The sequence below is a fragment of the Microtus pennsylvanicus genome, chromosome 17 (assembly GCF_037038515.1).
Source record: "Microtus pennsylvanicus isolate mMicPen1 chromosome 17, mMicPen1.hap1, whole genome shotgun sequence".
NCBI classification, from domain to species: Eukaryota; Metazoa; Chordata; class Mammalia; order Rodentia; family Cricetidae; genus Microtus; species Microtus pennsylvanicus.
This window is the reverse complement of record NC_134595.1, coordinates 18,868,777-18,880,473: the sequence shown is the minus strand read 5'-3', so window position 1 is coordinate 18,880,473 and position 11,697 is coordinate 18,868,777. Positions and strand designations below refer to the sequence as shown.

Below are 11,697 nucleotides of genomic sequence, written 5' to 3'. Positions count from 1 at the left end.
TTAAAGTTTGGCGGCAGGTGGTTTCTGAGCATGCAAGGGCTGAACACTGATTTAAAATTAAATGCTATTTCAATCAGAGATGCTTCTGGCAGTGCTTGTCCATGCTGTGTAGTGTGAGTTCCCGGAGGCCCTTGGTTCTGAACCCACAGCACATGGACTTTGCACTGTGTATGCCACGCGACACAGCTCCAGCGAGGAAGGCCTCCTGAAACACGTGGTCTCATGGTCATGCAGCTAGGAGCTGCAGTGTTTGTACTGCACATACAAGGTTTCTGCTCTTAAAGCTACAGAATGGTTTAATTACTAAAAGCAAAGACTTTTGTCTATTTTTTCTACCACCATGTAAGTGTCAAATTTGGATTGTGCATTGTTAGAATGTTTGATTTTTAAGAATTGTTACCTGAGTTTCATTTAAAATTTTCATTAAATTTTGTGTGTGGGACAGGACAATCTCTAATAATTTCTAAGATGGCTCTGGATATACCTCTGCCATTTTGAACTATGAATATGTATTTATGTTTCTGGCACAGACAATTGTAAAGTCTAAGTCTCAGTCAGTCTGAAAAGCACTGAAGATGCTCTATGATCCACAGTAGCTAATACTCAGCCAAGACTGGATTCTTCTAACAAGTACACCCACCTCAGCAGGGATAAACTTGCTTTCATCTTTTAAAAAGTGGTATGATTGTTTGTATGCCAAAGTATTATTTTTAAATGAATTTCTCTGTGATCTTTGATCAGCAAATGTTTGATTTGTAGACCTATTTTACTAGCAGATATGCTGGGGTAATGTAACGTTCCGTATGATGAACAGGGATGTGCGTGGCCAGGGTTTGAGAAGGCCTGATCTACAAGACTCGCAGGTTTAGGATCTCTGCATCAGGGGACTGTGTTCCTAACACACTTGTGGGTTTAGGATCTCTGCATCAGGGGACTGTGTGTGTTCCTAATACACTTGCGGGTTTAGGATCTCTGCGTCAGGGGACTGTGTTCCTAACACACTGGGATGAAAGTGGCTTCTGTGAGAGAGCGCAGGAGCCACAGTCAGAGAGAATGTTGGGAAAGGAGAGCAACTGCAAGCATCCAGGCACTTAGCAGGAAGACTACTCACTAAAGCAGGCAGAAGGGGGGGGGCAGAGCACACTGCACCTCCTTCCCAATCTACACACGGCAGGGCAGTTTTGTGTATACCGCTGACAGGTAATTTCTTTGGAGAATCAATTTTAAAAAGAAAAAAATACCAGTGTATAGCTTCTCCAGAGAGAGGAATGTAATTCACCTTAAGCAAACTCGATACCCAGAGACACAGATTTATAAAGTGTATAAATTAAGGTAGGAATTTTTCACATTAGCAAACCCTTTCAAGGGAGGGTTAATTTATTTCATCAGCTCCCCTAATATCACTTCCTTTGATTCAACGGAATTTAATTTATCTATTTCTTTTTCATGAAGTAAGGTAAGCCTGTATTTAAGAATAGAGACGCTGTCATGGGAATTCTCTGGCTTTCGTAGGATATTAAGAACAGGTCGGCTCTGTGCAGCTGCGATGGAACGAACAATGGCGGGCCTCAGTAGGTAACGTGCGTCTTCTAAGCAACCCTTCTGCTAACTGTGCACTGTAAATTCCAGAGAACGCAGAAGAGAACACAAACAAACCATTTCAGACCTTGGCTGGGGAAATGTTACGCGGGGTGAGTGCAGCGTGTGCTCTATTTTCACTTATAATGTCTCCGGGTAGCGCTAATGGTAGATTTTATATGCCGTTATGTTCACTGGCTCCTCAGAAGTACATGTGATGCTTCCTTCCTCTTGTAGACTCTAAACGTGCCGAAGAGGGGCTTGAGCCTGGTGTAAGACACCAGGGGAACCAAGCCATCTTGAGTCTTACGCTGACATACACAAGCCTGCAGAAACTTTGTCATGTGCCATTCCACTTGCTAGGGTGAAGGAACACTCTCTAACCTATAAAATGTATGTAATATAAATGGGGGAATAAAGGTGTTTTAAACATAATCCCTCATAACATCTTTCCTTCAATGGTAACTAATTTACTTCACATGAGATTTGGAAAATGAAGTGTCTTCCTAAAGAAAAACTCAGAAGTGTTATTTGAAAAAATTACTGTGATTGAAAGGAAAAAAAGCATATGCCCCAGGTTTTTAAAAAGTATACAAGAAAGATTGGATTTTGTCATTCGCTCCAAAGACAGCATAACCATGATCTACATCTTCAAGATTATTATAACTCGTTTTAAAGTAGTACAATTTGTCTGGTATTTTAATCTATTTTGAGTTAACATCTATTAGCACTTTTTGAAAATGTGAGGCAATTTGCTATGCTAATTAAGGTAAATCATACCATAGTTTCAGTATATTGCTGCTGCTGTTGCTGCTACAGCGGGGTGAGGAGAGAACCTCAGAGTCCAGAGATCCAGTGTGCACTGCCCTCCAGTGCCTTCCCTTCTTATCACATCCTCGTCAACACCATCAACAGGAAGTTCCTGCTAAGTACAAACCTAGGCTAGAATTCAACTATTCCAAAAAATTAAGATCTCATAGATATGCCAAAGAAGCCACAAGCATCGAGTGGTCCTGCTTTCCTCATTACCACAGAAAATGCTTGTTGGAGACAAGAAACCAGCAACTGGAACACATTAGGTCAACAAGAAGAAACTACTCTAAGTGATTTGTTCTTTAAACTTTTTGACGATTTTTTTCATGTGTGTGGTACATGCATGTGACAGTGCAAATACATGTGCCTGAGTGGCCTCATGTGGAGGTCAGAGGGGACAGTGGATGCTTTCCACCATCATTCCCTGCCTTATTCCCTTGACACAGGGGTTCTTGTAGAACAGGAACTTGCCACGTTGGCTAGCTGGCTGTCCAATGAGTATCATCTCCATCACCCAACACTAGGGTTACAGACACGTGGAGCCCTGGATGCTGGTGATCTGAACTCATGTCTCCATGATTGCAGAACTAGTTCTTATCTTCACCGAAGCATCTACCTTTCCAGCCCAAAGTGCTTATCTCTTTAATGGAGAAAGTTCTAGTCTAGTTTGAGATAGTGATAATAGCATGTTTTACTTTTTACCCAGACTGTAAGTTCCTTGACAACAAGCAGTAGTTCCTTCAACTCTGTTTTCCACTCAAAACACACTGTCTGCTGTTCTCAGCCAACTAAGATGCAGGTTCTACAGGGTAGCAGTCATGTTTTGTTTGGGGCCTGGGACACACGCCTACTATGCAGTACACACTCGATGCATATGTGTTGGCTTGGTGAATACAGGAGTTATTAGGAGAATTTGTTCTGTGTACACAAAAAGGGAACATGCCAGTACTGTGCCTAGTCAAAGTTACGTCTTCACCAGACTTTCTAAAGTCTCCATCTGACCTCCGTCCCAAGTCCTTTAACTACTGAAGTTCCTGGGATGTGAGATTACCCTCTGTATGCCGTGAATGTATTTATTACCACTGGTTAATAAAGAAGCTGTTTTGGCCTATGGCAAGGCAGAATAAAACTAGGCAGGGAAAACTCAATTGAATGTAGGAAGAAAGAAGACAGAGTCAGGGAAATGCCATGTAGCTGCCCAAAGAGAAAGACACTGGAACCTTACCAGTAGGCCATGGCCTCGTGGTGATACACAGGTTAATAGAAATGGGTTAATTAAAGATGTAAGAGCTAGCTAGGAATACACCTAAGCTATTGGCCAAACAGTATTGTAATTAATATAGTTTCTGTGTAATTATTTGGGTCTGGGCAGCCAAAAACAAAAGTGCAGTCTCAGCTTACCAATGGCGCCCACTGTCTGGAGCATGGATCAACATAAGACCTAAAAGAAAGTTTAAGAAAGAAAAGAGGGCTTCTAGACTTACAAAAATGGGAGTCAAGTGCAGCTTCTTGTAGCTGCATTTTTTTTCCAGATAGGCTGCGTTTGTGGACCACAAGCAGAGACTAAGGGCATGAATAGCTCTGGCTCTTTCAGGAGATCCTTCTACAGAGCACTTAAGGTTTTTGAGCAGAGCGCTACAAGTTGCTTAATGGTGACAGAGACCCGCTATGTCCCTGGAGCTGGGGCAGTGAGCATGGCTTGCAGAAGTGGTAAACATACCTCCTTAAAATAAATGTTAAAAAAGTAATAGAGTAAAAAAAAACATGTAAAGATGGAAAATACAATAAGAGTCTAGATTATATATGTTATTGGGCTTTCTTTGAACTTTTTGATTGCTAATGAGTTAAATGAAGGGAGACATTTGATTGTGGGAGCTGCTAGGTTAAACCAACATAAAGGTGTCTTGACTTCAAAATTTGAGTCTAAGGATATGTAGCTCTGGAAAAGAGGTTCTGCTTTTGTTTCCACAGAAGATGAGAACCTGTGGATTCCTTTCAGGCTTACGTGGTTTGATGGAACAAGACCCCCTGAAAGGTCTCCATGAACCCTAAAAATACTCCACCCAAAAAACAGCAGGAAGCAGTTTAGAGAAAAATACACCCAAATTCCCCATATAATTGTTTATAAATGTTTGTTTTCATTTAAAAGGGATTAGGTATAAATGGTCACAGTCAATTTTTAAAAAAAGATAATAAGGAGAATATAATATAGAGATGAATACTTTGCATTGTTATGAATCCTGGTCTACTGGTACAAGTTTAAGGTTGATTTTGGTTTCACTTTGTACATTATTTCTGCTCTTGTTTAAGGTATTGAGTTTATGCAGCTAGTTTAAAAATATAATAATTAAGAAATACAGATGAATGGAAAGTCATCTATAATAATCAAACTTTTAGTTATGTTAGGTTTTCTAGATAGAGATATATTTCAGATGGATAGGTATTCTTCAAACCTTTCAAAGACTGACATAAAGTGGCATTTAAAATGTTTTAAAAACTTAAGACTTTTCTCAAAAATGAGACATGCCTGCTTTGGGCAACACCAATCTACTTCAAGAGGTTAATGGGCATTGAAGAAACTCATTATGAAATTTGCTTAAATGTGACACGATTAGCCATTTGGGCAAGAAACTGATCTTGCCTGGACTGTTTGATGGTATGCTGTACAAACTGGACATGCAGGGTCCACAGAAAAGTGACTGCTGAACTTTCCAAAGGGTGGAATGATCCTGCAGGGTCCTGCTTCACAGAAGAAACTGCCAGACAATCTGCAGGACACAGAATAAAGTGACTGACAAACTGCTAACACAGATAAAACAGACTTTCACATTTCCTGCTTCATGGAAAAGTCTGATGGATGCTGGATACTATGAGCCTGCAGGTTGGTGGGTGCCTACAATGTTACAGAAGAACTTTGGGTGACTGTCCAGGCAGTGAGAGTCTAGAACTTTGAAAGTTGCTTACAATGTATTTCCTGCAATATTTTATCCTTCTGAAGTCTTTGATGGAGTTGAAGATAAACAGTTACAGTTTTCTTTAGTTATGATAAAAGATAAATTAGATATGAAACTTTCCAGATACAAATAAACTAAATAATATAAGTGTAATTCTTGCTTGATACCTGTTTTGTTATATATAATTTTACTATACTAAAGTTAAAACCTTCGATTTTATTTAGACAGAAAAGGGGAGATGATGTATATTTCCCCTCTATATGTTGTGAGTATATTTTATTACCGTTGGCTAATAAAGAAGCTACTTGGGCCTATGGCAGGGCAGAACAGAGCTAGGCAGGGAAAATTAAACTGAATGCAAGGAGAAAGAAGGTAGAGTCAGGGAGATGCCATGTAGCTGCTGAGGGAAAAAGATGTGGGAAACTTACTGGTAGGCCATACCCTCATGGTGATTTATAGATTAATAGAAATAGGTTAATTTAAGATGTAAGAGCTAGCTAGGAATATGCCTAAGCTATTGGCCAAACAGTGTTGTTGGAGGATGGTGCTTGTTCGTTCCCAGCTGTTCAACTAGCTTAGACCTGAAATAATCACACAGAAACTGTATTAATTAAATCACTGCTTGGCCTATTAGCTCTAGCTTCTCATTGGCTAATGCTTATATTAATTTAACCCATCTCCATCAACCTGCGTATCGCCACATGGCAGTTGCTTACCCGGAAATATTCCCAGCATCTGTCTCAGGCAGAGGATCCATGGCTTCTCTCACTCTGCCCTTCTTTCTCCCAGCATTCAGTTTAGTCCTCCCCACTACCTAAGTTCTGTCCCTTCAACAGGCCAAAGCAGTTTCTTTGTTCATCACAGTGTTAAAATGAATATAGTCTCTGTGTGATTATTCAGGTCTGGGCAGCTGGGAACGAAAGTGCAATCTCTGCTTACATTCCTCCTCATCCTGACTCTTGGATTTTATTGTTTTTCTCCAACACCACCTGGTACTTCTTTGCAGAAGCACGCTTCCAAGAGTTTAGTGATTTTGCACTCATAATAGTGGTAGAGAGATTGTTGCCCTTACAAGGCTTTCAGGCAGCTCTATGAAATGACTAAACTGTACTTTGGGTTGACAGATGGCAGCCCTCTTTCAATATCAGTTACACACAAAGCAACAAGAGACAGGTTAAGAATCTTGGATGAAAACAGGTTTCCAATACTTTACAAACCCTACATCTTAGAAGATTTGATGATTGCAGCCTTAGTGGCTTACTTAAGATGGTTAACTCAAGAAGGCCTCATGGAAAGTCTGAAAATTTCAAGACACTTAAGGTCTCTTCTGATGTCAGTTATTTGGCGTTAGAGAGAAAAAATAATGCCATCTGTACCTTTTCTTTTGGGGGGAGGGGGATGCCTTGGAACTGATATGGCTTCGCTCCTCCATGGGATAATGAATAGAGTGGTTTTCTTTGGTTGTTGTTGTTGGTTCCCTGTCACTGCAGTGTGACAGGCAGCAGAGAGTACAGCCCCAGGTTAATAGAAATTACAGAATCTTAACAACTGCTCCCAATACTTCCTGCAGATTAGATTTCATGCGCTGGGATAAGACAGAAGTCAGATCCTTACTGTCTACCTTGGCAAAATATTTTAAAATTTGTGTTAATCTTTTAACTGTAATGAGCAGTAAGGTATAACAGAGGTATATCCCTGTTCTAGATAGTCTTGTACCCGGCAACAATCTCTCTACCACCATCATGAGTGCAAAATCACTGAACTCCTGGGATGGAGTCTCTACAAAAAAGGTACCTGGTGGTGCTGGAGAGGAAGCAACCTCGTGGGTGGGAAGAGAGCCATATGATGAACATCGACTACTTTCCAGTTGTCTGCATGCAAACATGTCACGAGAGGATGCCATGTGGTACAGTCGAAATTAGTAGTGCACAGAGCGAGCCAGTTAGAGTGACCTCAGGATCTTAACACATAGTGCTGTGGCACCTGACTAACACTGCTGAACATGAAGCGTGAGTCCGATGCTCGTCTGCCCTGTAAGACTTTCTAGCATTGAAAACAAAGATTCCAGTTGGGATATAAATACATTTCCAAGCACCTGACAATCTCTTCCATAGGGATGTTCTGACAAATAATAGATGCCACTGGCCTGCAGGGACTACAATGGAGCTGTGCGTGCAAGAGACAACGAGGTGTGGTTAAAACAGGGTGAAGCTCAGGGCTATAATGAGGTCCCTCCTGACAAAGCCAGCTTGGGTCCGGCACCCCAAAACCAGAACGGCTTTCTCTCCCACCTTCTTCGCAGAGAAATGTTTCCTCATGTTCTACAGAGAGACTGGTCAGCAAGATGGATACAGGATGTGCTGCCTTGGAGCTTATAACACAGCAGGAATACAGGTAATGACTGCAGCAGTAGCAAAAGCTGAGAGGAGATATGCAAGCTGTCACAGAGGGAAGTCCAGAGCAGGTGCTCCAGCGTGTTGGGAAATGCCTCCCAAACACAGGGTGTGTGCGGGACTTTCAAAAACAGTGTCTGTCCGTGTGCTACATAAATTAAATGTATACATAGTGTGCAGATAAGAAGGGAAGCTTGTTCTGTAGCCAGCCTCTACTTTGTAAACTAGTACACCCCTGGTGAAGAAAATGGTCCCCCCGTGCAGGTGGGAAGCGCTCACAGCGCACACAGCACACTCAGTCAGGGCTTGCCTCCTAATTCAGGACTCCAGTTCTGACACTGGTCTGTCACTGCTCACAGACTCCCTGGGCAATGTCACTCAATGCTAGCAGCCCTGGGGGCTAACTGCAGGCAGCCCAGAGGCAGAGTGTTGTCTCTGGGGCAACTGACCCTGGAGTCTACTTCTGTTAACTGGATCTCTGGGAAACTATACTGGACATCCATGGTAGTCACTGGGTGCCGGAAAACGTCTCTCTATGCTTACTCTGGTGCTCTTTCAGCTACTTCCCACAGGCTCTGAAAGTGGTGGACAGTTACAGGAAGTTAAGTGTCACTCAAAATCTGCATGTGATATGATGGCCCAGTTTATGACCATTTATGCAGGACAACAAGATACTGTTTCCCCCCTTGGTGCTGGTGGTTGAGCCAGGACACACCAGTCATCCCGCAAGTGATCCACCATGAAGCTTCATCACAAGCCCTTCGCAGAGAGTGAAACACCAGCTGAAGGACTGACTGTCCAGAACCTGCCATAGCTAACAATGTGCATCACTTCTCTGTGGAATTAAAGATTTCTTAATGAATCCATGTCTCTCTCCTTTTACCAGGATTCTTCATATCGCCGGTTTAGTGATGTCACATTTTACTGTGCTTTCCCTAAGGGCAGAACTGGAAACCAGGAATTCAATACCACCTGTATCTCTTTTGTTAAACATCAAGGTGAGTCTCAGAGTCCTGTTCCAACTGTTACGTAAGCAGCTTTCCCTTTCTCGTCCTTCCAAGGCTTCAGTCAGGAGCCCCACAGTGATGCATACATAACAAACATATGATACATGCTTCCTGATGTGGAATCAATTAAACTGTCAATTAAACTGTGTCTGTCATCAGGTACAGACAAGAACATAGTGGCTGTCATCCCAACTGATTATCAGAATGAGCAGGGGATCTCTTTAAAACCCTGGTGCCAGGCCATCTCCCAGGCAACCGTATCAGTCTTTGTAAGGGATCAGTCTTTGGAGGCTCTCAAGAGAGTCAGATGCACAGCACAGGTGGAGGGAACAGCTGATTCCTACCACTGGCACCTGAGAGCAAGAAGTAAAAGCAACAAGTACCCACCCCTTCTGTGACGCCCTCCCCACTGCACAGACTACGGGAGCTGGAGAAGGGGACTTGGAGGCTATAGTCATCTTTTTAAAATATTCATTGCTGTGCTGCATAAAAGGTTAAATACGCATGGGTGTCTCTTTTCATGCCTGGCATCAGGCCTCTAACTGGTCACCACTGACTTTCCCAGCAGCTGATGGAGAACAAAGGGCCCGGAAATGCAGTTCTCATATGGACTTAGTGCTTCTGCAAGGAGCTTTTCAGGGTGCGAGAGAAGCCACCAAAGACTGTGCAGTACCTTTAAAAGAGGAAACCTGCATATCTCATTGGCATCTTAAATGCTGCTTGCTAATTGCGGGGTCAGCTGGTCACGGAGCACACATAATGCAGTATGTTTCCGACACAAAGCTCCACTCGTGGGTGAGCTCTTTAAAGACAGAACTTGGTTCCTTGGTATCTTAAGACTGTGAAATGCCCGTGCAGGAAGGAGAGGGGCTGGGAAGAGGGCAGGCAGGGCAGGCATGGGAGAAGAAGGAGCAGGGGACAGAGTGAGAGAAAGAGAGAACACAAGCACAGAATTCCTGAGTGACGACAAACAAAATCCTCATCTAAAAATCCCAGAGCATAGGAAGAGACAGACGCAGAGAATGCAGAGACCCTGAGAGGGGCAGCCTTGTAAATTCAGTCAGCTTTGTCAAATGCAGCCATTCCATTTCAGAATCGGCAATGATTGGACGTGCTATGCTCGCTGTCAATAGCACCACGGGCCTGGCTTCATGCTGTCTCTCTCCTGAAATGCAGGCGCCTGTTAACACTAGCGCTGCTTCTATTCACTTGAATTAGCACAGGGAGAAAGCAGTGAAGAACCTGGGAGACGGGGATCACAGAAACGCCTGCAGTGTTAAGTGAGAATTGGGGCTTGCAGACCTGAAGCCTCTAATTAGAGATTAGTGTGACAGGAAGTCCAATAACCTGACTGTCAGAGAAAAAGTTAGTGACATTTTCATCCCTGGTCTCACCAAGCAATCTTCCACCGTGAAGGATGTTTCAAGCTGAGAGCAAGCTTTCGAGCCAGTCTTCCAGGAGTGATCATGGGCTTGATCAATGCTCCGGGCTACGCATTTGCAAGGGCAGTACACATGAAAAACCAAAACATGGACGCAGGACACGGGGAGAGCTTGAGTCACCTAGAGGAGTCATCTGTGGTGCCCCCAATGCTTCAGCAAAAGAACAGCGATGTGAAAACCTGGGCCCTAATAGGATAATGAAGGTAGTCATAGTGGCAAGCACAATGTATTTATGGAACACATCTGGGTGTTTCTAAATTGAACTCTTAGAGCTAAGTTGAAAACATAATTGAGGGAGAAAACTCTCTGCACCAAAAAAAAAAAAAAAAAGTTTCCTTTTGCGCCTAATGGTTTTCATTTCTTATGCTTCTCAGTTTTTAGGTTTTACTGTCATATGCAAAGGCTCAGGACCTGGTGATCACCAAGCAAGCACCTGAGGAAAAGCTAGCTTCCTAAATGTACTTTCTGCCACGTGAGATTGAGAGGTCTGACCTGCTTCCCCAAACAACTGATTATCGCAAAAATATATTCTGATCATATTCATCCAGAATCTGGGGGCTGAAGAGATGGCTCAGGGGCTAAGGGCACTGGCTGCTTTTGCAGAGGACCGGGGTTCAATTCCCAGTACCCACATGGCAGTTTACAACTACCTGTAACTCTGATTCCAGGGGATCTGACACCCTCATACCAATGCATATAAAATAAAGTTAAATAAATTATTTTTAAAAATCTGAAAATAAGTGTTTTTTTTTCTTTGTTTGGGTATGGTTTTGAGAAGCAGAACTGCACAGAAACCAGAGCATTCCAGGGCTGGACTAGCAAGGAGTTCAAGTGCAACAACACAGTAGGTGTCCAAACTCTGGCTGGCTGTCCCACTGGCCACTCCCAGAATCCTCTACCTACAAGAAATGGGTATTAAACCTAACTCAGCATCTTTTTTATTTGGTTATTTCCTTCAGTCTAGGTACCTTTTTTTCCCCCCATCTATCAAATGGTTAAGAGGCAGTGGGTTCTAAATGTTGTTGAACTTGCTTTTAGCTATATAGTAATTTCATACGGTAAGTCTTGGAGACTTTGAATAAAGACAGCAACAAAAGGCTGCTATGGATGAAGAGACTACATATGATAAACAGAAGGCAATCCACACAGCCACCCAGCCTCTAATACATATTTGTTTAATGAGTAATGTGGGCCTGATGCCGGTGTAGGTCCTGTTTTAAAGAACAAGAACTTTCTGTGTAATGAGGATGAGAAGGGTCAATGCCTCCACCTCAGCAAGTGAGAGCTAAGATTTGCTCACTTCATATGAGGGCAGTCCCTTCCTGTAATCCAGGGAATAGAGACACTGGGGGACAGGCGGGTGGTGGGAGATGGGAAAGTCAGCAGTGGTGATGGGGAAGACCGAAGAGCACCTCCCGGATTGGGATTTGCAATCATTTGACAGTTGCCAGGAGACGACAAAGCTGGAGACAGGGAGGTGGACGCTGTTTGAAGCATCACATCGGAGCCA

General features: G+C 43.0%; 1 protein-coding gene across 1 annotated transcript in view; it reads right to left on the bottom strand.

The window, feature by feature from the left end:
• The window catches only part of Fbxl17 (F-box and leucine rich repeat protein 17), a 472,330-nt gene that overhangs the window by 4,528 nt on the left and 456,105 nt on the right, over positions 1 to 11,697 (bottom strand). The gene's annotated exons all lie outside the window — the stretch shown is intronic.